The 26,146-nt window shown below is 48.2% G+C and overlaps 1 protein-coding gene and 1 long non-coding RNA gene across 2 annotated transcripts in view; both read right to left on the reverse strand.

Moving 5' to 3' along the window:
* exoc6b (exocyst complex component 6B) overlaps positions 1–26,146 on the reverse strand; it is a 495,523-nt gene that overhangs the window by 246,649 nt on the left and 222,728 nt on the right. The window lies entirely within an intron of this gene.
* Positions 1,074–17,437, reverse strand: LOC116982508. Its single transcript, XR_004414479.1, has 3 exons — positions 17,428–17,437; positions 10,525–10,531; positions 1,074–1,207 (listed from the first exon to the last, which is right to left on the reverse strand). It is a non-coding gene; the product is annotated as an uncharacterized LOC116982508 (long non-coding RNA).

Here is a 26,146-nt window from a genome sequence, read left to right on the forward strand (position 1 = left end):
AAGAGCTAAATCCAACTCTCTTTTGAAAACATCCAGTGAATTGGCCTCCACTGCCTTCTGTGGCAGAGAATTCCACAGATCCACACAGATCCACAACCTAAGGACAGGAGGACATCACCTCTGCAAGAAGCTCATTGCCGGGTAGACGTTGGGAGGTCACGTTACAGTTGTCCAAGACATTAGTGAGGCCACGCGTAGAGTATTGTGCTCAGTTTTCATCACTCTGTTACAGGAAAGATGTCAGTCTGAAGAAGGGTCTCGGCTCGAAACATCACACCCATCCCTTCTCTCCAGAGATGCTGCCTGACCCACTGAGCTACGCCAGCGATTTTGTGTCTTATCATAGGAAAGATTGTGTTAAGTTGGGAAGGGTGCAGAGAAGTTTTAGGCAGAGAATTCCACAGACTCACCACTCTCTGTGTGAAAATGTTTTTCCTCATCTCCGTTCTAAATGGCTTACCCCTTATTCTTAAACTGTGGCCCCTGGTTCTGGACTTCCCCAACATTGGGAACATGTTTCCTGCCTCTAGCGTGTCCAAACCCTTAATAATCTTATATGTTTCAATAAGATCCCCTCCCATCCTTCTAAACTCCAGAGTCTACAAGCCCAGCTGCTCCATTCTCTCAGCATATGACAGTCCCGCCATCCCGGGAATTAACTTTGTAAACCTACGCTGCACTCCCTCAATAGCAACAATGTCCTTCCTCAAGTTTGGAGACCAAAATTGCACACAATACTCCAGGTGTGTTCTCACTAGGGCCCTGTACAACTGCAGAAGGACCTCTTTGCTCCTATACTCAACTCGTCTTTTTATGAAGGCCAACATGACATTCGCTTTCTTCACTGCAGAGGTGATGTCATCTGGATGATCAGCCATGATCATATTGAATGGTGGTGCTGGCTCAAAGGGTCGAATGGCCGCCTCCTGCACTAATTGTCTATGTTTCCATGTAATTGATTGACTGAAATTCAGGCTGTTTAAAAGATGTTTTCCAAATGTTTCTCCCATCTGTGATAAATGCCTATCTCAAAACGCTACTATAGTACACTCTTTTATCTCTTGCATAAAACTTCATAAAATTATGGAAAAACGCACCCAAGCCGAGGCTCAAAATGTGGATCTCAAACATGACGGAAATGTTACACCTTGAAGATATGAGATTCGTCCTATCAGGCAAATCAGACCAATTCTTAAAGATTTGGTCTCTAATTATCGATCTATTACAAGCATGTGGTGCAATACAACCTTAGAAATTAAGTCTTTCAGAACCGGGTGAGATGTGGGTAAAGATATGAAGGAGGCATATTCCTTTCAATTTCTTTCTTTTTATTTTCTTCTCTCTCCTCTCTTTCCTATTCTTTCTCTTTTTGCTTAGTTCACATCACCGCTGCTTTTCCTTTTCGAGCTATACAATACTCTCTCTCTCAAAGGACCCAAGCAGTCGTTCCAGGTGCGACAAAGGTTCACCTGTATCTCCTCCAACCTCATCTACTGCATCCGCTGCTCTAGATGTCAGCTGATTTACATCGGGGAGACTAAGCGGAGGTTGGGCGATCGTTTCGCCGAACACCTCCGCTCAGTCCGCAATAACCTACCTGAACTCCCGGTGGCTAAGCACTTCAACTCCCCCTCCCATTCCCAATCCGACCTCTCTGTCCTGGGTCTCCTCCATTACCAGAGTGAGCAACACCGAAAATTGGAGGAACAGCACCTCATATTCCGCCTGGGTTGCTTGCGTCCGGATGGCATGAACGTTGAATTCTCCCAGTTTTGCTAGCCCTTGCTGTCTCCTCCCCTTCCTCAACCCTCGAGCTGTCTCCTCCCATCCCCCCGCCCTCGGGCTCCTCCTCCTCCCCTTTTTCCTTCCTTCTCCCCCCACCCCCCATCAGTCTGAAGAAGGGTTTCGGCCCGAAACGTCGCCTATTTCCATCGCTCCATAGATGCTGCTGCACCCGCTGAGTTTCTCCAGCATTTTTGTGTACCCTCTCTCTCTCTATATTTCTTGCTTTTCTTACCTTTTTTTTCTACTATTAAATTTAAAATAAGAAGTTGTACATGAAATGTAATATGTTATTCATGTCTTATATTATTGTACATCACTTCTAATAAAAATATATTTTTTTAAATTTAAAAAAGACGTTTGGACAGGTAAATGGATTGGAAGAGTTTAGAGGGATATGGGCCAAATGCAGGTAGGTGGGACTAGTGCAGATGGAGCATTATGGTCGGCATGGACAAGTTGGACCGAACGGCCTATTTGTGTGGCGGATGACTCTCTGCAAGATCCAGCATGGAGCAGGCCTTTCGGCCCACCAAGTCCGTGCCGACCAGCAATCAGCCGTCCACACGCGTTCCATGTTATCCAGCATTCTCATCCATTCCCGACGGACTCGGGGCAGTTTACAGCGGGCAAATGGCCGAGGTGGAACGTGTTTCCAGCTTCAGGTTCCTGGGAGTCAACATGTCCGATGACCTCTCTTGGACCCACAATATCTCAACTCTGGTCAAGAAGGCTCACCAGCGTCTCTTCTTCCTGAGGAGACCGAAGAAGGTCCATCTGTCTCCTCAGATCCTGGTGAACTTCTACCGCTGCACCATCGAGAGCATCCTTACCAACTGTATCACAGTATGGTATGGCAACTGCTCTGTCTCCGACCGGAAAGCACTGCGGAGGGTGGTGAAAATTGCCCAACGCATCACCGGTTCCTCGCTCCCCTCCATTGACTCTGTCCAAAGCAAGCGTTGTCTGCGAAGGGCGCTCAGCATCGCCAAGGACTGCTCTCACCCCAACCACAAACTGTTTACCCTCCTACCGGAGGTGCTACAGGTCTCTCCATTGCCGGACCAGCAGGTCCAGGAACAGCTTCTTCCCTGCAGCTGTTACATTACTCAACACTGTACCTCGGTGATTGCCAATCACCCCCCCCCCCCCCCCCCGGACACTCCTCCACCAGATAAAAATCGCACTACTACGACTGTATGCACGTAAATATATATATTTATTGCTCATATTCTATGTCGCTCTTCCAGGGAGATGCTAACTGAGTTTCGTTGTCTCTGTACTGTACACTGCACAATGCCAATAAAGTTTGAATCTGAATTTGAATCTGAAATAACCGTCTTTGGGATGTGGGAGGAAACCGGATCACCCGGAGGAAACCACAGTGGTGAGCGGCTTCATTGTAATCATGCATTGTCGTTGCGCTGACTAGAATGCACCCGACCAAAAATCTTTTCAACAAACTAAGAAGGATCTCGAGCCGAAGCGTCAACTATTTATTTTCTCCAGAGATGCCATCTGACCAGCTGAGTTACTCCAGCTTTTTGTGTCTGATCTAAACTAAACTAAACCTTGGCGAAGGAAATTCCTCCGCATCTCCATTCCAAAGGAACGTCCTTTAATTCTGAGGCTGTGCCCTCTGGTCCTAGGCTCTCCCACTGGTGGAAACATCCTCTTCACATCCACTCTAACTAGCCCTTTCATTGGGCTATCCGTGCATCAGTCTCCTTACATCAAAATATGTCATGCACACTCCCTCTTCTCCCCTCTTCCATTGGGCAAGAGGTACAGAAGTGCGAAAACGCACACCTCCAGACTCAGAGACAGTTTCTTCCCAGCTGTTATCAGTCAACTGAACCATCCTACCAACAACCAGAGAGCGGTCCTGAACTACCATCTACCTCATTGAAAGCTCTCGGACTATATTTAATTGGACTTCACTGGATTTTATCTAAACGTTATTCCCATTATCCTGTATCTCTACACTGTGGAAGCCTTGATTGTAATTATGTATTGTCTTTCCGCTGACTGGATAGCACGCAACAAAAGCTTTTCACTGTACTTCGGTACACGTGACAACAAACTAATCTGAACCAAACTAAAAGATGTCACAGAAGATTGACACAAAATGCAGGAGTAACTCAGCGGGACAAGTCGCAGCACTGAGTCCACGCCGACAAGCGATCCCCGCACACTAACACTATCCTACACATACGAGGGACAAATTTTATTTACACCAAGCCAATGGGGCTACAAATCTGTACGTCTTTGGAGCGTGGGAGGAGACCGAAGGTCTCGGAGAAAACCCACGCAGGTCACGGGGAGAACGTACAAACTCCATACAGACAGCACCCGTGGTCAGGATCGAACCTGGGACCCGGGGCTCTGGCGCTGTAAGGTGCAAGGTAAAGTCCAGTAGAAGCAGATTAATGATGGTTGAAAGATTAGGAACTGCACTGTAGCCGGGGAGAGGACAGGTGTGGGACGCAACAGACGAGGATAAAGGTTGGCCGTGGCATCAATCGACACATCAGAGAGGAGAATAAGAAGACCAGAGTTAGAGTAAGAAATGCTGCCATTGGAGTAGAGGTTTAAAAGAGTGGAGCGATTGTAATGAGCAGGGGCGGAAATCGCTATCAAAACATGGGGGGTGTGTGTGTGCGTCCGTGCGCGCGCATGTGTATGGGTGTCTGTGTGCATGCGTGTGTGTGCAGGTGTTATGTGTGTGTGTGTCAATGTGCAAAAATCTGTATGTGGGTCCGTGTGTTTATATGTGTGTACGTGTGTGTGAGAGTGCCTGCGTGTGTACGTCCATGCGTGTGTGGCTGTGTGAATCCTTGTACATGTGCGTGTGCACGTGTGTCCCCGTGTGCCTTTCCGTATGTGCGTCCATGTCTATATGTGCGTGTGTCTACATGTGTACATCCATGTGTGTGTGTGCGTGTATACGTGTGCGTGCGCGAGTGTGTGAGCGCGTGCGGGTTTGTGTGCGTGTGCGCGTGTGTGTGTATGTGTGTGCGTGCGTGAGTGTGCGCGTGTGTGTGCGCATGTGTGTGCGTGGGTGTGCGTGTCTGCATGTGTGCGTGTGTGTGCGTGTCTGCATGTGTGTGCGTGTCTGCATGTGTGCGTGCGCACGCGCGTGTGTGTGCGTGCATGCGGCGAGTGCGTGTGCGTCTACGTGTGTGTGTGTGCGACTGCATGTGTGTGTGTGTACGTGTGTGTGCGCGTGTGTGTGTGCGCGTGTGTGTGTACGCGCGTGCGCGTGTGTGCGTGTATGTGTGTGTGTGCGACTGCATGTGTGTGTGTGTGCGACTGCATGCGTGCGTGCGTGTGTGTGTGCGTGCATGCGGCGAATGCGTGTGTGTGCGTGTGTGTGCGTGTGTGTGTGTGCGTGTGTGTGTGCGTGTGTGTGCGTGTGTGTGTGTGCGTGTGTGTGTGTGTGCTCCTTGTTCTGGAGGTGAGGAGGCAGGTGGATTTAAAGAAAGTGTGCTTTCATTTGTCCCAGATCTGCCCACCAGTGTGAAACTATTTCAGAAGTGGATACAGGTTGTTCCCACATGTGGTTCCGAGTTATCTATTTTGAGTAAATTGCACTAAGGAGCTTAGACGCCATGAGAAAGAATCGATGAAAGGTTCACAGGATCGCTACGAGGTTCTGGTTTATGGTTTCATACAGCTTTAAATCATCTCTGCTCACACAAGACACACACTGTATTCATTTCCCTCCATGGGCATGTTCCTGCCCCTGACTCACTGACTCCCATTAACTCTTGGGGAACCAGTGCCGACGAAACAAGCCCGAGCTGAGGAGCATTTGGACAGGTACAGGGAGAGGACAGGTTTAGAGGGATATGGGTCGAATGCAGGCAGGCATACAGAGAACTGGCCTCCACCGCACTCTGAGGCAGAGAATTCTATTGACCCAAAACAACATCCATTCCTTCTCTCCAGCGATGCTGCCTGTCCCACTGAGTTACTCCAGCATTTTGTGTCTACCTTCGGTTTAAACCAGCGTCTGGAGTTAACTTCCTACACTAATGGAGAGATGGCAATAGACTATAGACAATAGACAATTGGTGCAGAAGTAGGCCATTCGGCCCTTCGAGCCAGCACCGCCATATATAGTGATCATGGCTGATCATCCCCAATCAGTACCCCGTTCCTGCCTTCTCCCAATATCCCCTGACTACGCTATTTTTAAGAGCCCTATCTAGCTCTCTCTTGAAAGCATCCAGAGAACCTGCCTCCACCGCCCTCTGAGGCAGAGAATTCCACAGACTCACCACCCTCTGTGAGAAAAAATGATTCCTCGTCTCCGTTCTAAATGGCTTACTCCTTATTCTTAAACTGTGGCCCCTGGTTCTGGACTCCCCCAACATCGGGAACATGTTTCCTGCCTCTAGCGTGTCCAAACCCTTAACAATCTTATATGTTTCAATGAGATCCCCCTCATCCTTCTAAACTCCAGAGTGTACAAGCCCAGCCGCTCCATTCTCTCAGCATATGACAGTCCCGCCATCCCGGGAATTAACCTTGTAAACCTACGCTGCACTCCCTCAATAGCAAGTATGTCCTTCCTCAAATTAGGGGACCAGAACTGCACACAATACTTCAGGTGTGGTCTCACTAGGACTTCATTCCTCAGCCTCCAATGCTCGGATGGATATTTTCGTATTCAATGATTCCTCATATACACCAGCTTCATTTTAAATACAATAACATTTGCCCATCAGCTTTGGAGACTCAATGAATGCATGATGAATAGAGGCTTCATAGAGGTTTATTCTTGCGTAAGAAAATTATAACCACTACAATCAGGTTTAGGTTTAGCTAACTGGTGAGCAAGAGTTCGTCATAGCGTCACACAGCCCAGCTTGCCCTTGCCGATCAAGATTCTTGATTAGTACGGGTGTCGGGGGTAATAGGGAGAAGACAGGAGAATGAGGTTAGGAGGGAGGGATAGATCAGCAACGATTGAATGGCGGAGTAGACTTGATGGGCCGAACGGCCTAATTCTACTACTCGATCTTATGACGATGTCCCATCTTTAGTTTAGAGATACAGCACAGAAACGGGCCCTGCGGCCCACTGGGTCCGCGCCGACCAGCGATCCCTGCACATTAACACTATCCTACACACACTAGGGGCAATTTTTACATTTACCAAGCCAATTAACCTACAAAGCTGTACGTCTTTGGAGTGTGGGAGCAAACCGAAGATCTCGGAGAAAACCCACGCAGGTCACGGGGAGAACGTGCAAACTCCGTACAGACAGCACCCGTAGTCAGGATCGAACCCGGGACTCCGGCGCTGCATTTGCTGTAAGGCAGCAACTCTACCGCTGCGCCACCGTGACCGCACTAGTCCCACCTGCCCGTGTTTGGCCCATATCCCTCTAAACCTTTCCCATCCCCCATGCACCAATCCAAATGTCTCTTCAATGTCGTTACCGTCCCTGCCTCAACAGCCGCCCCTGGCAACTTGTTCCACACATCCACCATGTGTGAAAAAAGTTGACCCTCAGATTCCTAATCGTTAGACTTCAGACTTTAGACTTTGGAGATGCAGCATGGAAACAGGCTCTTCGGCCCACCGAGTCCATGCTATCCCGCGATCACCCTTGACACTAACACTCTCCTACACACAATTTACAATTTTAACGAAGCCAATTAACCTACAAACCCGTACGTCTTTGGAGCGTGGGAGGAAACCGGAGCACCCGGAGAAAACCCACGCAGGTCACGGGGAGAACGTACAAACTCCGTACAGACAGCGAACCCAGGTCTCCGGCGCTGCAAGGCAGCAACTCTACCGGTGTGCCACCGTGCTCGAATGTAATCGTGGATTGTCTTTCGGCTGACTGGATAAGTAAGTAAGTAAGTAAGTAAGTAAGTTTATTGGCCAAGTATTCACATACAAGGAATTTGCCTTGGTGCTCCGCCCACAAGTAACAACATGACATACAGTGACAGTTACGAATGACTCAGAAAACACTAAACATTAATAATAATAAAACATTAATGATAAAACACCATTGATCAAGCATGTGAACCAACAAAATACCAGATCAAAGGGAGGCTACAGATTTTTGGCTGTTGAGTAGAGCAACTACTCGTGGATAAAAACTGTTTTTATGTCTGGCTGTGGCAGCTTTGACAGTCCGGAGTCGCCTTCCAGAGGGAAGTGATTCAAAGAGGAAAGTGATTCAAAGAGCACGCAACAAAAAGCTTCTCACTGCACGTGACAACAAACTAACCTGCACTGAAGTGAACTGAGCAGGCAATCCCCTTTGCTCGTACACCATGCAGCCTAAGACTGCCCACTTGTTGTCAGCTTAGAACAGATCCTCCTGAGATCCCAGAGTAAGTTATCCAAGCTCCAGTCTCCTGCAGGCTTAAACCAGTTTGATCAGGAGCCACTGAATATATTCAACACATGTTAAAAAGTCAAAAGTAAAAGTTTAAAATCACGGCAACTTTTGGTCTATGAAATTTAAGAAAGCAATTATACTGTAAAAGGGTGCGGAGAAGATTTATGAGGATGTTGCCAGGACTTGTAGGCCTGAGCTACAGGGAGAGGTTGAGCAGGTTCGGACATTATTCCTTGGAGCGCAGGAGGCTGAGGGGTCATCTTATAGTTTAGTTTAGTCTAGTTTGGTTTAGTCCAGACTAGCTTTGTTTAGAGATACAGCGCAGAAACAGGCCCTTCGGCGCATTGGGTCCACGCCGACCAGCGATCCTCGTACATTAATATTCCTACACACACACACTAGGATTATTATTTTTTTTCCGAAGCCTTCTCTTCTTCTTCTTCTTCTTCTTCTTCTTGCGTATGGTGTGCACAGCCTAAAGTTGGAGGACAACTTGTTCTATTTGATCTTATTTGATTGTGCACGCCGGGTTGATTGCGTTCGTCGAAACAGGGCGGACCACGTGAAGGTTGCAATCTCCCACCAGAGCCAATTAACTTAAATGCCTGCACGTCTGTGGAATGTGGGAGGAAGCTGGAGCTTTGGGAGTAAACCCACGCGGGTCACGGGGAGAACGTACAAATTTCGAACCGACAGCGCCCGCATTTTTACAGAAGTGTCAGGGGTTATGGGGAGAAGGCAGGAGAATGGGGTTGGGAGGGAGAGATAGATCAGCCATGATTGAACGGCGGAGTAGACCTGATGGGCCGAATGGCCTAAATCTGCTCCCAGAACCTCTGAAGGTTATCCATTCCTCTGCCTTGGAGATTTGAGCTCAGCTTTAATAATGGAGGCTGCAATCAATTCCTTTTTTTTAAGAAGCCCTTGTTTATTACAAGTAGCTCCACTGAGGAAGGCCACTCCCTCCCGTTTTACACGGGATCTCCATGGCTGCCTTCCCATTAATAATCATTTTGGGAACTGCTCGGGATATGTGTTTTCTCTTTGTCAGCACCGCAAGGTTGAATTGGGAATTGTTTGAAAAAAAAAAACAGCTTAAAACAGTGGAAAGAAAAAATAAACTCATTATAAGAGTACTTGACCTTGTAAAAAGTCTTTGACATTTGAGTTTCTGAATATAATTTCCCCGGAGTCCCAAAAAAAACTAAACATTTGTTTTATAGAGATGCCAAAGTGACCATTTCAATTAGTGCCATCTGCTAACTATAAAGAATTGGCAACAATTCATGTATCCCATAAGAAACTGGGAAAAGGGGAAAATTGCTTTGACATTCCTTCTTCAGTTGCCCTTCCCGCATTCTTTCATAGAAACATAGAAAATAGGTGCAGGAGTAGGCCATTCGGCCCTTCGAGCCTGCACCGCCATTCAATATGATCATGGCTGATCATCCAACTCAGTATCCTGTACCTGCCTTCTCTCCATACCCCCTGATCCCTTTAGCCACAAGGGCCACATCTAACTCCCTCTTAAATATAGCCAATGAACTGGCCTCAACTACCTTCTGTGGCAGAGAATTCCACAGATTCACCACTCTCTGTGTGAAAAATGTTTTCCTCATCTCGGTCCTAAAAGATTTCCCCCTTATCCTTAAACTGTGACCCCTTGTTCTGGACTTCCCCAACATCGGGAACAATCTTCCTGCATCTAGCCTGTACAACCCCTCAATCTTCTAAATTCTAGCGAGTACAAACCGAGTCTATCCAGTCTTTCTTCATATGAAAGTCCTGACATCCCAGAAATCAGTCTGGTGAACCTTCTCTGTACTCCCTCTATGGCAAGAATGTCCTTCCTCAGATTAGGAGGCCAAAACTGTACGCAATACTCCAGGTGCGGTCTCACCAAGACCCTGCACAACTGCAGTAGAACCTCCCTGCTCCTATACTCAAATCCTTTTGCTGTGAATGCTAACATACCATTCGCTTTCTTCACTGCCTGCTGCACCTGCATGCCTACTTTTAATGACTGGTGTACCATGACACCCAGGTCTCGTTGCATCTCCCCCTTTCCTAATCGGCCACCATTCAGATAATAGTCTACTTTCCTGTTTTTGCCACCAAAGTGGATAACCTCACATTTATCCACATTATACTGCATTTGCCATGCATTTGCCCACTCACCCAGCCTATCCAAGTCACCCTGCAGCCTCCTAGCATCCTCCACACAGCCCCCCAGCTTCGTGTCATCCGCAAATTTGGAGATGTTGCATTCAATTCCCTCGTCCAAATCATTAATATATATTGTAAATAGCTGGGGTCCCAGCACTGAGCCTTGAGGTACCCCACTAGTCACTGCCTGCCATTGTGAAAAGGACCCGTTTACTCCTACTCTTTGCTTCCTGTCTGCCAGCCAGTTCTCTATCCACATCAATACCCCCAATACCGTGTGCTTTAAGTTTGTATACTAATCTCTTATGTGTGACCTTGTCGAAAGCCTTCTGAAAGTCCAGATATAACACATCCACTGGTTCTCCCTTATCCACTCTACTAGTTACATCCTCGATAAATTCTATAAGATTCGTCCAAACCTTTCCCAAAGGTTTCTTCTGCGAATGGTCTAATGCCGAGTTTAGTTTTGTTTAATAGACACTAGACAATAGGCAATAGGTGCAGGAGTAGGCCATTCGGCCCTTCGAGCCAGCACCGCCATTCAATGTGATCATGGCTGATCATCCCCAATCAGTTCCCCGTTCCTGTCTTCTCCCCATATCCCCTGACTCCGCAATTTTTCAGAGCCCTATCCAGCTCTCTCTTGAAAGCATCCAGAGAACCGGCCTCCACCGCCCTCTGAGGCAGAGAATTCCACAGACTCACCACTCTCTGTGAGAAAAGGTGTTTCCTCGTCTCCGTTCTAAATGGCTTACTCCTTATTCTTAAACTGTGGCCCATGGTTCTGGACTCCCCCAACATCGGGAACATGTTTCCTGCCTCTAGCGTGTACAAACCCTTAACAATCTTATATGTTTCAATGAGATACCCTCTCATCCTTCTAAACTCCAGAGTGTATAAGCCCAGCTGCTCCATTCTCTCAGCATATGACAGTCCCGCCATCCCGGGAATTAACCTTGTAAACCTACGCTGCACTCCCTTAGTTTAGAGACACAGCGCGGAAACGGGCCCTGAGGAACACCTGAGTCCGCGCCGACCAGCGATCGCCCCGTACGCCAGCACTGTCCTGCACACACTCGGGACAATTTACAATTTTTACCGAAGTCAATTAACCTGCAGACCTCTCCTCCACGTCTTTGGCGCGTGGGAGGAAACCGGAGCACTCGGAGAAAACCCACGCAGGTCACGGGGAGAAGGTACAGACGGCAGCTGCGGTCAGGATCAAAGCCGGGTCTCTGGCGCTGTGAGGCAGCAACTCTACCGCTGCACCACCGTGCCGTCAGAGTTGCCACGTTGGCAAGAGAAGAGAGTTTAGGTGTAGGTCGGGCTTCACACTTGCACAGTGAATGGCAGTATACTGAATGATTAGTTTTAGTTTAATTCAGAGACACAGCGCGGAAACAAGCCCTACAGCCCACCGAGTCTGCGCCGACCAGCGATCCCCGCACACTAGCGCTATCCTACACACTGGGAACAATTTGACATTTTTACCCCAGCCAATTAACCGACAAACCTGTACGTATGAAGAAGGGTTTCGGCCCGAAACGTCGCCTATTTCCTTCGCTCCATAGATGCTGCCTCACCCGCTGAGTTTCTCCAGCATTTTTGTCTACCTTCGACTTGTCCAGCATCTGCAGTTCTTTCTTTAACCTGTACGTCTTTTGGAGCGTGGGCGGAAACCGGAGCACCCGGAGAAAACCCACGCGGTCACGGGCGAAGAACGTACAAACTCCACACAGACAGCACCAGTGGTCAGGATGGGACCCGGGTCTCTGTCTCCGTGAGGCAGCAACTCTACCGCTGTGCGAGTACAGTTTTGCACTTTACGCGGAGAATGGCAGTGTACTGAACTGGGAGCCAACCTGTGGATTCTTAAAGGCAACAGGCATTTTAATGGTTAAAAAGAAAGTGTTTCATCAGCCTGAGCCCAGGGTAAGAACAAGGGTGGTTTTACTAAGCTTAGCGCACCAGTTCATGTACACACTCTGATCACTGTAGACGGTAAGAGAGTTCTGGTCACCACATTGCGTGGAAGACAGGTCTGGACTCAGGAGGGTGCAGAGATGATTTACAAAGATGACTTCAGGAATGGTAAATAGTGGCTGGGAAGAAAGACTGAGGAGCCCAGGGCAATTTACCTCAGAAGACACAGACACAAAAAAGCTGGACTAACTCAGCGGGACAGGCAGCATCTGCGGAGAGTAGGAATGGGCGACGTTTCGGGTCGAGGCCCTTCTGCAGACTGAGAGTCAGGGGAGAGTTGGGAAAAGGGGAAGTACAAAGGGGATCTGGGGGTCCTTGTACATCAGTCTATGAAAGTAAGCATGCAGGTGCAGCAGGCAGTGAAGAAAGCAAATGGCATGTTGGCCTTAATAACAAGAGGAATCGAATATAGGAGCAAAGAGGTCCTTCTGCAGCTGTACAGAGCCCTAGTGAGACCACACCTGGAGTATTGTGTGCAGTTTTGGTCCCCTAATTTGAGGAAGGACATTCTTGCTATTGAGGTAGTGCAGCGTAGGTTTACAAGATTAATTCCCGGGATGGCGGGACTGTCATATGCTGAGGGAATGGAGCAGCTGGGCTTGTACACTCTGGAGTTTAGAAGGATGAGAGGGTTTCTCATTGAAACAAATAAGATTGTTAAGGGCTTGGCCACGCTAGAGGCAGGAAACATGTTCCCGATGTTGGGGGAGTCCAGAACCAGGGGCCAGTTTAAGAATAAGGAGTAAGTCATTTAGAACAGAGACGAGGAAACACTTTTTCTCACAGAGAGTTGTGAGTCTGTGGAATTCTCTGCCTCAGAGGGCGGTGGAGGCGGATTCTCTGGATGCTTTCAAGAGAGAGTTGGATAGCGCTCTTAAAAATAGCGGAGTCAGGGGATATGGGGAGAAGGCAGGAACGGGGTACTGATTGGGGATGATCAGCCATGGTCACATTGAATGGCGGTGCTGGCTCGAAGGGCCGAATGGCCTACTCCTGCACCTATTGTCTATTGTCTGTTGTCTATTCTCAGGAAGTAGAGGGGCTGGTGGGCTTTCACTATGATTGTATCAATGTGCTGGGTCCAGGAGAGATTGTCAGACAGTACAGACAGCACCCGCAGTTAGCACTGTTGACTCCCTTGACTATAGCGGTGGTGTTGCTGCCTTACAGAGTCAGAGACACAGGTTCGATCCTCACCTCGGGAACTGTTGGGACATTCCCCCTGTCGTGTCGGGAGGCAAGAGGTTTTTTTTTGTAAACCAGCATCTGCAGTTCCTTGTTTCTACCTCCAAGAGTTGGTCTTGGCTTGGCATTCATCACAGACATTGTGGGCCGAAGGGTCTTTTTTTCTATGCTGTTACTGATCTCATAGAGTCGTATAGGGATGCAGTGTGGAAACAGGCCCTTCGGCCCAACTCGCCCACACCGGCCACCAATGTCCCAGCTACCCTAGTCCCAACTTGCCTGCGCTTGGCCCATAGCCCTCCAAACCTGCCCTATCCATGTACCTGTCCAACCATTCTGCCTCTTCCTTTCTTCTTCTTTGAGGGGGGACCTTATAGAAACTTACAAAATTCTTAAGGGGTTGGACAGGCTAGATGCAGGAAGATTGCTCCCGATGTTGGGGAAGTCCAGTACAAGGGGTCACAGTTTAAGGATAAGGGGGAAGTCTTTTAGGACCGAGATGAGAAAAACATTTTTCACACAGAGAGTGGTGAATCTGTGGAATTCTCTGCCACAGAAGGTAGTTGAGGCCAGTTCATTGGCTATATTTAAGAGGGAGTTAGATGTGGCCCTTGTGGCTAAAGGTATCAGGGGGTATGGAGAGAAGGCAGGTACAGGATACTGAGTTGGATGATCAGCCATGATCATATTGAATGGCGGTGCAGGCTCGAAGGGCTGAATGGACTACTCCTGCACCGCCATTGAATGGACTACTCCTAAGTTTCTATAAGATCCCCCCTCAATCTCCTAAATTCTAGCGAGTGCAAGCCGAGTCTATCCAGTCTTTCTTCATATGAAAGTCCTGACATCCCAGGAATCAGTCTGGTGAACCTTCTCTGCACTCCCTCTACGGTAATAATGTTCCTATTCAATCTTTTCCCCCTCACATTCTGTTTTCTAATGGGCAAACGAGACGCTCTATAAGATGCACTGCAGCCTTTAACTTGCTGGCACTCACACGCCTGGATGTGCATAGATGGCAGAAGAACCTGGTTCATGGAAGAGAAGAGGGAAAAACGTCTGGTTGAAAGGTTTCACGAAAACATGTTGCCGCGAAACCCATTCGAGGCTCGTGAAAGAATCCTCTGGTGGGAAACCATTGACATTTTCTCCCCTTCACTTTACAGGAATCATCTGACCACAAGATGAACTGGAATGATGAAATGAAGGGGCTTCCAAGAATTCAGTCGACGGCCATGGGCTGCGGAACACGGCCTTTTGTTAACCAAACTTCTCAAGACATTTCCACTCAATTTACAAGTCGCTCTCCTGAGGCCCACAGTGGTCCACGAACAAAAAAAATCTATAAATATATATACATATATGTTATAATATATCGAAATCCTCAAATCCTCGAGGCCATCTCCCAACATCTGGATACTAACTATTCCCAAATTCCCATTCCATTGCCAAAAACAGCATGCTCCAGCAATTACAATGAATTCCATCACACTTAAAATACGGAGCATTAAACCCTGTTTTTCAGGTCATGTACTTTAGTAACGGCTTTCTCACCACATTTTTATAACTCGCTTTTACAAAAAAGCCGGTTCCTACTTCTGTTTCTGAGGGCTGAAATGTTATTTTCTCTCAGAGTAACGTGCCAACCTTACGTTTTTAGAACATAGCACGGACCTTCAGCCCGAACATATCTGTGCCGAACATGACTTTAGTTGTTAGACATTCGGGACAGGGCGGAAATAGGCCCTTGGGCCCACCATCCCTGTGCCGAACATGATGGCAAGCCCAATTCTTATCTGCCTGCATATGGAGTCATTGAGTGCAAGCAACCCATCGGCCCAACTTGCCCACACCCGCCAACATGTCCCATCTACACTATAGACAATAGACATTAGACAATAGGTGCAGGAGTAGGCCATTTGGCCCTTCGAGTCAGCACCACTCGATCATGGCCGATCATCCCCAATCAGTACCCCGTTCCTGCCTTCTCCCCATGTCCCCTGACTTCACTATCTTTAAGAGCCCTATCTAACTCTCTCTTGAAAGCATCCAGAGAACCTGCCTCCACCGCCCTCTGAGGCAGAGAATTCCACAGACTCACCACTCTCTGTGAGAAAAAGTGTTTCCTCGTCTCCATTCCAAATGGCTTACTCCTTATTCTTAAACTAGTCCCACCTGCCGGCATTTGGTCCATATCCCCCTAAACCTGTCCTATCCATGTACCTGCCAAATGTTTCTTAAACGTTGCGATGGTCCCTGCCTCAAATACCTCTTCCAACAGCTTGTTCCATGCACCCACCACTCATGTGTGAAAAAGTTCCTATTAAATCTTCCCCTCCTTAAACCTATGTCCCCTGGTTCTCGATTCCCCTATTGCGGGAAAGAGACTCTGTGCGTCTACCCGATCAATTCCTCTCACGATTTTGTTCTATAGACAATAGACAATAGGCGATGGACAATAGGTGCAGGAGTAGGCCCTTCGGCCCTTCGATCCAGCCCCGCCATTCAATGTGATCATCCCCAACTCTGGTAGTGCCCAGGTGAGTTACAGAGATCGTTCCGGCAATTAAATAAGGCGCTAGTTTAAATCTGGTGCAGGGAAGTGTGAAGTGGTGCAGTCAGGTTGGGAGAATACAAAGGGACGCCGTCGTTGAAATGACATGATTGTAATGTGGGTCACAAGCAAAGAGGGACCTGGGGTAATAGGCAAATAAAACCTTGAAGATGGTGGGATAAGTTGAGAGAACGGCTAAAAAAACCCATTGGAGTTTTATTCATTGAGACGGAAAGTATATCAAGAGGCGCAGGGAGGAACTGCAGACGCTGGTTTAAACCGAAGTTGGACACAAAAAGCTGGTCAGGCAGCGTCCCCGTGACCTGCGTGGGTTTTCTCCGGATGTTCTGCTTTCATCCCACACTCCAAAGACGTACACGTTTGTAGGTTAATTGGCTAGCTATAATTATATCGTGTCCCTGGAGTGTGTAGTAAAGCGTAAAGGGCCTGTCCCACGAGCATGCGACTGCAAGCGGCAAGCGCGACCAAACGTGGTCGCTTGACCCGTACGGCCTCGCGGGGCCGGTCCCACTTCGATCGCCGGAGCCGTATGGAGTTGTGCGGGGCTGGTCCCGACATCGCGCGGGACTCCGAAAAACTGACACTGTCCAAAAATTCCACGCGGCATTGAGGCCGTACGCACCGCCTCGACGCTGTAAGCAGCGTCTTAACGCCGTACGTCACGCGCGAACTTCCCGCGGACTTCGCTCGCACTTCGACTCGTACGGGATCACTCGTCCTCTGCGAGGCCCCCGCTTCCGGTTTGGTCGCGCTTGCCGCATGCAGTTGCATGTTCGTGGGACAGGCCCTTTAACATACTGGGTGATCGTTGATTGGCGCGGACTCCGTGGGTCAAGGGGCCTGTTTCCGCGCTGTATCTCTAGACTAAACTAAACTGATAGTCAAAATGATAGGAGGGGAAACCGTCTAAGAGGGGTAAAATTTAACGGTGAGGTACAGATTACGTTTTTATTTACACATGGGGTGGTGGGTGCCTGGAACTGCCAGGTCTGGTGGTTGAGGCAGATACGATAGTGGCGTTTAAGAGGATTTTGGATCGGCGCACGGATTGGTGCGGCCACTTCAGACCGGGGACCGGCCCAGAGCTTCAAGCCGCGGGCGCGGCGAGGGCTTAACGTCGCGGAGCTGCGATCCTTTGCCGAGGATCGCCACTGTTGGAACTCCGACCGCGGGGGGCCTGTGGACCTTTAACACCGTGAAGCCGCGGTCTCCGATAAGAAGCGGCCGATTCGGGAACTCCAAGCGTATTCCGATCTGTCCCGACATCGGAGTCTCGATCATCCCAACGAGAGGGCCTGAACATCTGTAGCGGATGCCGCAGAGGGTTGAAGGCCTCGACCGCGGGTGAACAAGGGAGGAAGGTGACTGAACTTTATTGCCTTCCATCACAGTGAAGAACATTGAAAAAACGTCTCCCGTTCCTTCTCTCTGGAGATGCTGCCTGTCCCGCTGAGTTACTCCAGCTTTTTGTCTCTATCTTCGGTTGAAAACATAGAAACATAGACAATAGGTGCAGGAGTAGGCCATTCGGCCCTTCGAGCCAGCACCGCCATTCAATATGATCATGGCTGATCATCCAACTCAGTATCCTGTACCTGCCTTCTCTCCATACCCCCTGATCCCTTTAGCCACAAGGGCCACATCTAACACCCTCTTAAATATAGCCTCAACTACCTTCTGTGGCAGAGAATTCCAGAGATTCACCACTCTCTGTGTGAAAAATGTTTTTCTCATCTCGGTCCTAAAAGATTTCCCCTTTATCCTTAAACCGTGACCCCTTGTTCTGGACTTCCCCAACATCGGGAACAATCTTCCTGCATCTAGCCTGTCCAACCCCTTAAGAATTTTGTAAGTTTCTATAAGATCCCCCCTCAATCTTCTAAATTCTAGCAAGTACCAGCCGAGTCTATCCAGTCTTTCTTCATATGAAAGTCCTGACATCCCAGGAATCAGTCTGGTGAACCTTCTCTGTACTCCCTCTATGACAAGAATGTCTTTCCTCAGATTAGGCCTCAGAAACCAGCATCTGCAGTCCCTTCCTGCACCCCACTGCCTTTTAAAGTGATTTCCTCCCATTCCTCCACACACCCGCTCAATATTGGTCACCTCGGGAATCTGCCCTCTGAACCGAGTTTTTATTTGCAATCCTCTTCGGCAAGGAGATCAAAACAGTGCGATCCAGGTGTGCTCCCATCACGTTCTTGCATAATTGCAGTCTCCTTGTTCCTGCACTCCAAACCCCTTGCGATGAAGGGCAACGTGTCCTGTCTCAACTACTTCCTGCGTCTGCACGTTCATTCTGAGCGAGTGCGGTACTGGGGTACCCGGATCTCTTTGTAGATCAACGTTTACAATCAATCTGTTCAAAATGACATTCTACCCTTTGTTCTTTCTCTCGCCCAGAAGGATAACTTGACATTTATCTACATTACACACATCTGCCTCTCGTTCAACATGTCTAAATCACCCACCAGCACTCTTACATCTTCCTGACAGCGCGCAATCACACTCACTTCCAAATCATAGGAAAACTTAGACATTTTCTTCCAAGTCACCGGCGGTCACGGTGGCGCAGCGGTAGAGTTGCTACCTCACAGCGCCGGAGACACGGGTTCGATCCCGACTACGGGCGCTGTCCGTACGGAGTTTGCATGGCGTGGGTTTTCTCCGAGATAGACATAGACATAGAAAATAGGGGCAGGAGTAGGCCCTTCGGCCCTTCGAGCCTGCACCGCCATTCAATATGATCATGGCTGATCATTCAACTCAGTATCCTGTACCTGCCTTCTCTCCATACCCCCTGATCCCTTTAGCCACAAGGGCCACATCTAACTCCCTCTTAAATATAGCCAATGAACTGGCTTCAACTACCCTCTGTGGCAGAGAATTCCACATATTCACCACTCTCTGTGTGAAAAATGTTTTTCTCATCTCGGTCCTAAAGGATTTCCCCCTTTATCCTTAAACTGTGACCCCTTGTCCTGGACTTCCCCAACATCGGGAACAATCTTCCTGCATCTAGCCTGTCCAATCCCTTAAGAGTTTTGTAAGTTTCTATAAGATCCCCCCTCAATCTTCTAAATTCTAGCGAGATCTTCGGTTTCCTCCGACGCTCCTAAGACGGGCAGATTTGTAGGTTAATTGGCTTGGGATAAATGTAAAAAATTGTCCCTAGTGGATGTAGGGTAGTGTTAGTGTGAGCGGGGATCGCTGGTCGGCGCGGACCCGGTGGGCAGGAGGGCCTGTTTCCACGCTGTATCTGTGTCTCTAATCTAAATGTTACATTTGGATCTCTCATCTAAAAACCTGTTATGAAGGGCTGGATCTCTGAAGCGTCACGGAGTCACGTGCCACGGAAACAACTGCGTCAGCCCGACGTACCCACGCCCACCAAGATGCCCTCTCGGAGCCCGTCCCACGTTTGGCCCATATCGCTTGACACCTTTCCTACCCCTTGTACTTGTCCAAGTGTCTTTTCAATGCTGTTGTCAGTCAGCGGAACCATCTAGGCTACACCAGCACATCAATGACCCCATGGACGTCCCAGGCCAGGACCTGCCCCCGAAAGCAGTGGACAACCCTCAACCACTTGAGGACAGGCACCGGACGCTATGGAGTAGCGATGAAGAGGTGGGGCCTCGTGGACAGCGAGCGCCTCCTGCGAGTGTGGGGACCCAACACAGACAGAGGAGCACATAGTCACCAGTTGCCTCAACTCCCCTACTCTGGGCAAGAGACTCTGTGCATCCACCCGATCTATTCCTCTCATGATTTTGTACATCTCTATAAGATCACCCCTCGTCCTCCTGCGCGCCAAGTTAAGAGTCCCCGCCTAATCAACCTCTCCCTATAGCTCACACCCTCTAGTCCTGGCAACAACCCAAACGTTTTTTGCGATTAATTGAGAGGAAAAAAAGCCCTACCCATCCATGCCGTCTCAGATAATCCCATTTGCCTGGGTTTTGCCCATATTGCTTGAAACCTTTCCTACCCATTGCAAAGCTGTTGTAGTACCTGCGTCAAATACCTCCTCTGGCAACTTGTTCCATACATCCACCACCATCTGGGTAAAGACATTGTCCCTATTAAACTGTGTCCCACTCACTTTAAACATGTCTCCTCTGGTTCTTGACTACCCCACTCGGGTAAAAAAAACTGTACATTCACACTATCTATTCCCCTCATGATTTTATACACCTCTGTAAGATTACCCCTCAGCCTCGTGTTCTCCAAGGAATAAAGTCTTACCCAGACCCCCGAGTCCTGGCAACATCCTCATAAATCTTCTCTGCACCCTTTCCAGCTTGACATCTTTCCCATAACAGTGTGACCAAAGCTGAACACAATACTCCAAATGTGGCCTTACCAACTTCTTATACATCCGTACATACGGCTGGGCTTGTATACTCTGGAGCTGAGAAGGATGAGAGGGCATCTCATTGAAACATATAAGATTATGAAGGGTTTGGACACGCTAGAGGCAGGGAACATGTTCCCGATGTTGGGGGAGTCCAGAACCAGGGGCCACAGTTTAAGAATAAGGGGTAAGCCATTTCGAACGGAGACGAGGAAACACTTTTTCACAGTTATGAGTCTGTGGAATTTGCTGCCTCAGAGGGCTGTGGAGGCTGGTTCTTTCAAAAGAGAGCTGGATAGGACTCTTAAAAATAGCAGAGTCAGGGGATATGGGGAGAAGGCAGGAACGGGGTACTGATTGGGGATGATCAGCCATGATCACATTGAATGGCGGTGCTGGCTCGAAGGGCCAAATGGCCTCCTCCTGCACCTATTGTCTATAGTCTATTGTAATATGACCTCCCAACTTCTATACTCAAAATTCTGACCGATAAAGACTGAGAAAGCGTTTTGGACCACCCTGTATACCCGCAATGCCCGAAACGTCGCCCATTCCTTCTCTCCAGAAATGCTCCCTGTCCCGCTGGGTTACTCCAGCATTTTGTGTCCATCTTCGGTTTAAAGTTCCTTCTTCCACATAATTCGTTACTGTCATTTGTGCACTGTACATTGAGATTCTTTTAGCATAGCTCACATAATGCATGTCACCATATTTATTTGTTTTTTATCTGATGCAGAAACAGGCCCTTCGGCCCACCGAGTCCGCACCGACCAGCTATCCCTGAACACTTAAAGCCCTGTCCCACTGTACGAGTTCATTCCAAGAGCTCTCCCGAGTTTGCCCCAATTCGGAGATTTACAGTAATGGCCGCTCGTCGGTACTCGGGGCTCTCGTGGACATTTTTCAACATGTTGAAAAATCTTCACGAGTCTCCCCGTGCTTACCTGCCGTTAGCGAGTCTCCCGAGTACCTGCCGTTAGCGTTACGAGCCACTAAGAGACGTCCCCGAGCTCTGACGTACCCGCTACGTTCATTCTCCGTGCTTACCACGAGTTTGAATTTTTTTAAACTCGGGAGAGCTCTTGGAATGAACTCGTACCGTGGGACAGGGCTATAACTCGAAGGGCCAAACTGGCCTACTCCTGTACCTATTGTCTATTACGTTCGGCATGGACACTGTGGCTGTTCCTCTGCTCCAATGTGCTGTAGAGATAGATGGAAACAATTTTCATCCATCTGATACCCCGGCCAAAGCATTGCTTACATATCAAAAGAAATACTCTGCTGGCTGTTAAGTGATTTGGGATGTTCAGAAGCAGTGAAAGAGTGCTGTCAAAGTATATAACGTTTTCTCCTCATTGGCATTCAACGCACGGCCTGCATTGCAAATGTGTCGGCAAATATTGGCAGTCAGTTGGATTGAACGACTCAGAGCCACCGAGCACGGACAGACTACCTCATCATGAATTCATAACATCATGATTGGAGCAGAATTAGGCCATTCGGCCCATCAAGTCTACTCCTCCATTCAAATGTGGCTGGTCTGTCTATCCCTCTCAACCCCATTCTCCTGCCTTCTCCCCATAACCCCCCCCCCCCCACCCACATCTGTGGAATTAATTTAATTTCCTTAGACGGCTGTGGATGCCACGGCAATGCATATTTTTAAGGCGGAGATTGACAGATTCTTGATTAGTACAGGTGTCGGGGGATATAGGGAGAAGGCAGGAGAATGGGGTGAGGTGTGAGAGATAGATCAGCCATGATTGAATGGCGGAGTAGACTCGATGGGCCGAATGGCCTAATTCTGCTCTTAGGACCTATGAGCTTATGAAGAGTGTTTGTAACGTTATTCTGTCCCATTCACGAAAACGCCTCTATACGTACTGGCTTGGCTTGCGGTCACCAAGGACAGAACGAAATGCAAGTGCGCTGCGGCATTTGCGGTGACACAGCGGAAGAGTTGCTGCCTCACAGCGTCAAAGACCCGGGTTCGATCCTGACTACGGGTGCTGTCAGTACGGAGTTTGTACGTTCTCCCCGTGACCTGCGTGGGTTCTCTCCGAGATCTCCCCGTCCCGCTGAGTTACTCCAGCATTTTGTCTATCAAAATGACCATGACACTTGAATTGAAAGGTGCCGATATTTTTGATTTGTTTCACAAACAAATGCAGAAACTGAATTTGTGGACCGGTATTCACCAAGATCATGTTGTAAAATTTGTATTTATTTAAAGAAATAAATACCTGTTGTTTTTTACATGCAGTTTAAAAAAAATAAAAACGTACAGGTTAATTGGCTTGGTAAATTGTGCCGAGTGTGTGTAGGACAGTGTTAGTGTGCGGGGATCGCTGGTTGGTGTGGACTCGGTGGGCCGAAAGGCCTGTTTCCCCGCTGTATCTCTAAACTAAACATAGACAATAGGTGCAGGAGTAGGCCATTCGGCCCTTCGAGCATGCACGGCCATTCAATATGATCATGGCTGATCATCCAACTCAGTATCCTGTACCTGCCTTCTCTCCATAGCCCCTGATCCCTTTAGCCACGAGGGCCACATCTAACTCCCTCTTAAATATAGCCAATGAACTGGCCTCAACTACCTTCTGTGGCAGAGAATTCCACAGATTCACCACTCTCTGTGTGAAAAATGTTTTCCTCATCTCGGTCCTAAAGGATTTCCCCCTTATCCTTAAGCTGTGACCCCTTGTTCTGGACTTTCCCCAACATCGGGAACAATCTTCCTGCATCTAGCCTGTCCAACCCCTTAAGAATTTTGTAAGTTTCGATAAGATCCCCCCTCAATCTTCTAAATCCTAGCGAGACAATTCTAAACTAAACAAACAAATGAAGCAAAGATATTAAACACTGTTAGTACGGGTGTCAGGGGTTAATGGGGAGACGGCAGGAGAATGGGATTAGGAAGGATCTTGTTACATACAAAAACATGGATGTAATGTTGAGGCTCTATAAGGCGCTGGTTCAGGCCACATTTGGAATATCGTGAGCAATTATGGGCCCCATATCTGAGGAAGGATGTGCTGGCTCTGGAGAGGGTCCAGAGAGGTTCACAAGAATGATCCCAGGAATGAGTGGGTTAACGTACGATGAGCGTTTGTCGGCACTGGGCCTGTACTCACTGGAGTTTAGAAGAATGAAGGGGGGACCTCATTGAAATGTACCAAATAGTGAAAGGCTTGGATAGAGTGGATGTGGAGAGGATGTTTCCACTAGTGGGAGAGTCTAGCCACAGAATAAAAGGACGTTCTTTTAGGAAGGAGTTGAAGAGGAATTTCTTCAGTCAGGTGGTGAATCTGTGGAATTCTTTGCCACAGAAGGCTGTGGAGGCCAAGTCAGTGGATATTTTTAAGGCAGAGATAGATAGATAGATTCTTGATTAGTACAGGTGTCAGGGGTAATGGGGAGAAGGCAGGAGAATGGGGTTGGGAGGGAGAGATAGATCAGCCATGATTGAATATGCTGATTGGTCTAATTCTATGGAACCTTATATAGACAGGCGCGTGCCTTTCCAAATCACGTCCCATCAATTTAATTTACCACTGGTGGACTCCAATCAAGTTGTAGAAACATCACAAAGATATCTGTGGAATTCTCTGCCACAGAAGGTAGTTGAGGCCAGTTCATTGGCTATATTTAAGAGGGAGTTAGATGTGGCCCTTGTGACTAAAGGGATCAGGGGGTATGGAGAGAAGGCAGGTACAGGATACTGAGTTGGATGATCAGCCATGATCACATTGAATGGCGGTGCAGGCTCGAAGGGCCGAAAGGCCTACTCCTGCACCTATTTTCTGTGTTTCTATAATCAGTGGAAACAGGATGAACCAAAGCTCAATTTTGAGTGTCACAGCAAAGGGTCTGAATACTTACGTAAATGTGATATTTCAGTTATTTCTTTTTAATAAGTTTGCAAACATTTCTAAACACCTGTTTTCGCTTCTTCATTCTGGGGTATTGATGATTAAAAAAAAAAGAATTTAATCCAGTTTAAAATAAGGCTGTAACGTAACAAAATGTGGAAAAAGTGAAGGGGTCTGAATACTTTCTGAATGCAATGTATGAATGCAATTGAATGGGCCGAATAGCCTAATTCTGCTCCCATCATTTATGAGCTTATAACTGTTTTTCCCCGCTAGATTCTGAGCTCTCCTCCGCCAGTGAGCAGCCAGTGAGAAGCTGTTTCTAATGTAGATACAGATGGTTTCTGGTTGATGTGATTCATGGAATCCCGGGTCGGGCTCGGAACATGAGAGGGTTGGGAGTTAATTTCAGTTTCTACTGTCGGTGGATTCCTTATGAAATATGCATCTTGTTCAAAGGTTAGATAGTTAGAAACGTCCACGATTTAAGATCAATCCCGCGACTCGGTGGTGCAGCGGTAGAGTCGCTGCCTTACAGCGCTTGCAGTGCCAGAGACCCTGGTTTAGAGGCAATCAACATCCGTTTCTATGTACAGGACATGTGTCTTTGAAGGAAGGAAGGAGATGAGGAGGAATTTCTTTAGCCAGAGGGTGGTGAATCTGCGGGATACATTGCCACAGAAGGCTTTGGAGGCCAAAAGTCAGTGGATATATTTACGGCAGGGAGAGATATATTGTTGATTAGTACGGGTGTCAGGGGTTATGGGAAGAATGGGGTTAGGAGGGAGAGATAGATCAGCCATGATTGAATGGTGGAGTAGACTCGATGGGCCGAATGGCCTAAATCTGCTCCTATCACTTATGACCTTATGAACTTAATGTCTTATGAGGAATGTCCATGAGTTTGACTTCTATGTAATTTAGGGCGCAGCAGTACAGTTGCTGCCTCACAGCCAACGGAGACCCGGGTTCGATCCCGACTACGGGCGCTGTCTGTATGGAGTTTGTACGCTCTCCCCCGTGACCTGCGTGGGTTTTCTCCGAGATCTTCGGTTTCCTCCCACACTCCAGAGACGTACAGTTTTGAAGGTTAGTTGGCTTGGTATAAATGTTATTTTTTTTAAATGTCCCAAATGCAGGATAGTGCTAATGAGCGGGGGATGGTGCGGACTCGGTACACGTTGGTCGGTGCGGACTCGCTGGGCCGAAGAGCCTGTTTCTGCGTGGTAGCGCTGAACTAAACTGAACCAGCGTGAAGGGGCGATCGATGGTCGGCTTGTATCTCTAAACCAAACTAAATTACACATCCCTGCCGTCTATTGAAACTAAAAGATTGCAGAGGTTATCCAAGGGAAAGTGACTTTATTCCAAGTGAGATGCAACTGGGACAATTATCATGCCTTGGTCCAGACCCAAAATCTCACCGATTCACGCTCTCCAGAGATGCTGCCTGACCCACCGAGTTACTCCAGCACTTTGTGTGCTTTTCTGTAAACTAGCATCTGCAGTTTCCAAGATCGTTTCCAAGATGGCGCCCAACCAGGCGACTCTTTATGTGATAGTCACAGAAGTGGACTAGCAATCACGCATTAAAATCTGTCCACACTTTGACATCTCTATTCCCTTTATCATGTATCCGTACAGTGTGGACGGCTCGATTGTAATCACCTATTGTCTTTCCGCTGACTGGTTAGCACGCAACAAAGGCTTTTCACTGTACCTCGGTACACGTGACAATAAACTACACTGAACCAAACCTTTGTTCCTCCACACATCACTTGCCTGAGTTTGTTCCACCCCCACCTTTCTTTTCAGGCTTTCTCACCATTCTGTTTGAGGAAGGGTCCCGACCT

Source organism: Amblyraja radiata, chromosome 1 (genome assembly GCF_010909765.2).
Source record: "Amblyraja radiata isolate CabotCenter1 chromosome 1, sAmbRad1.1.pri, whole genome shotgun sequence".
Lineage (NCBI taxonomy): Eukaryota > Metazoa > Chordata > Chondrichthyes > Rajiformes > Rajidae > Amblyraja > Amblyraja radiata.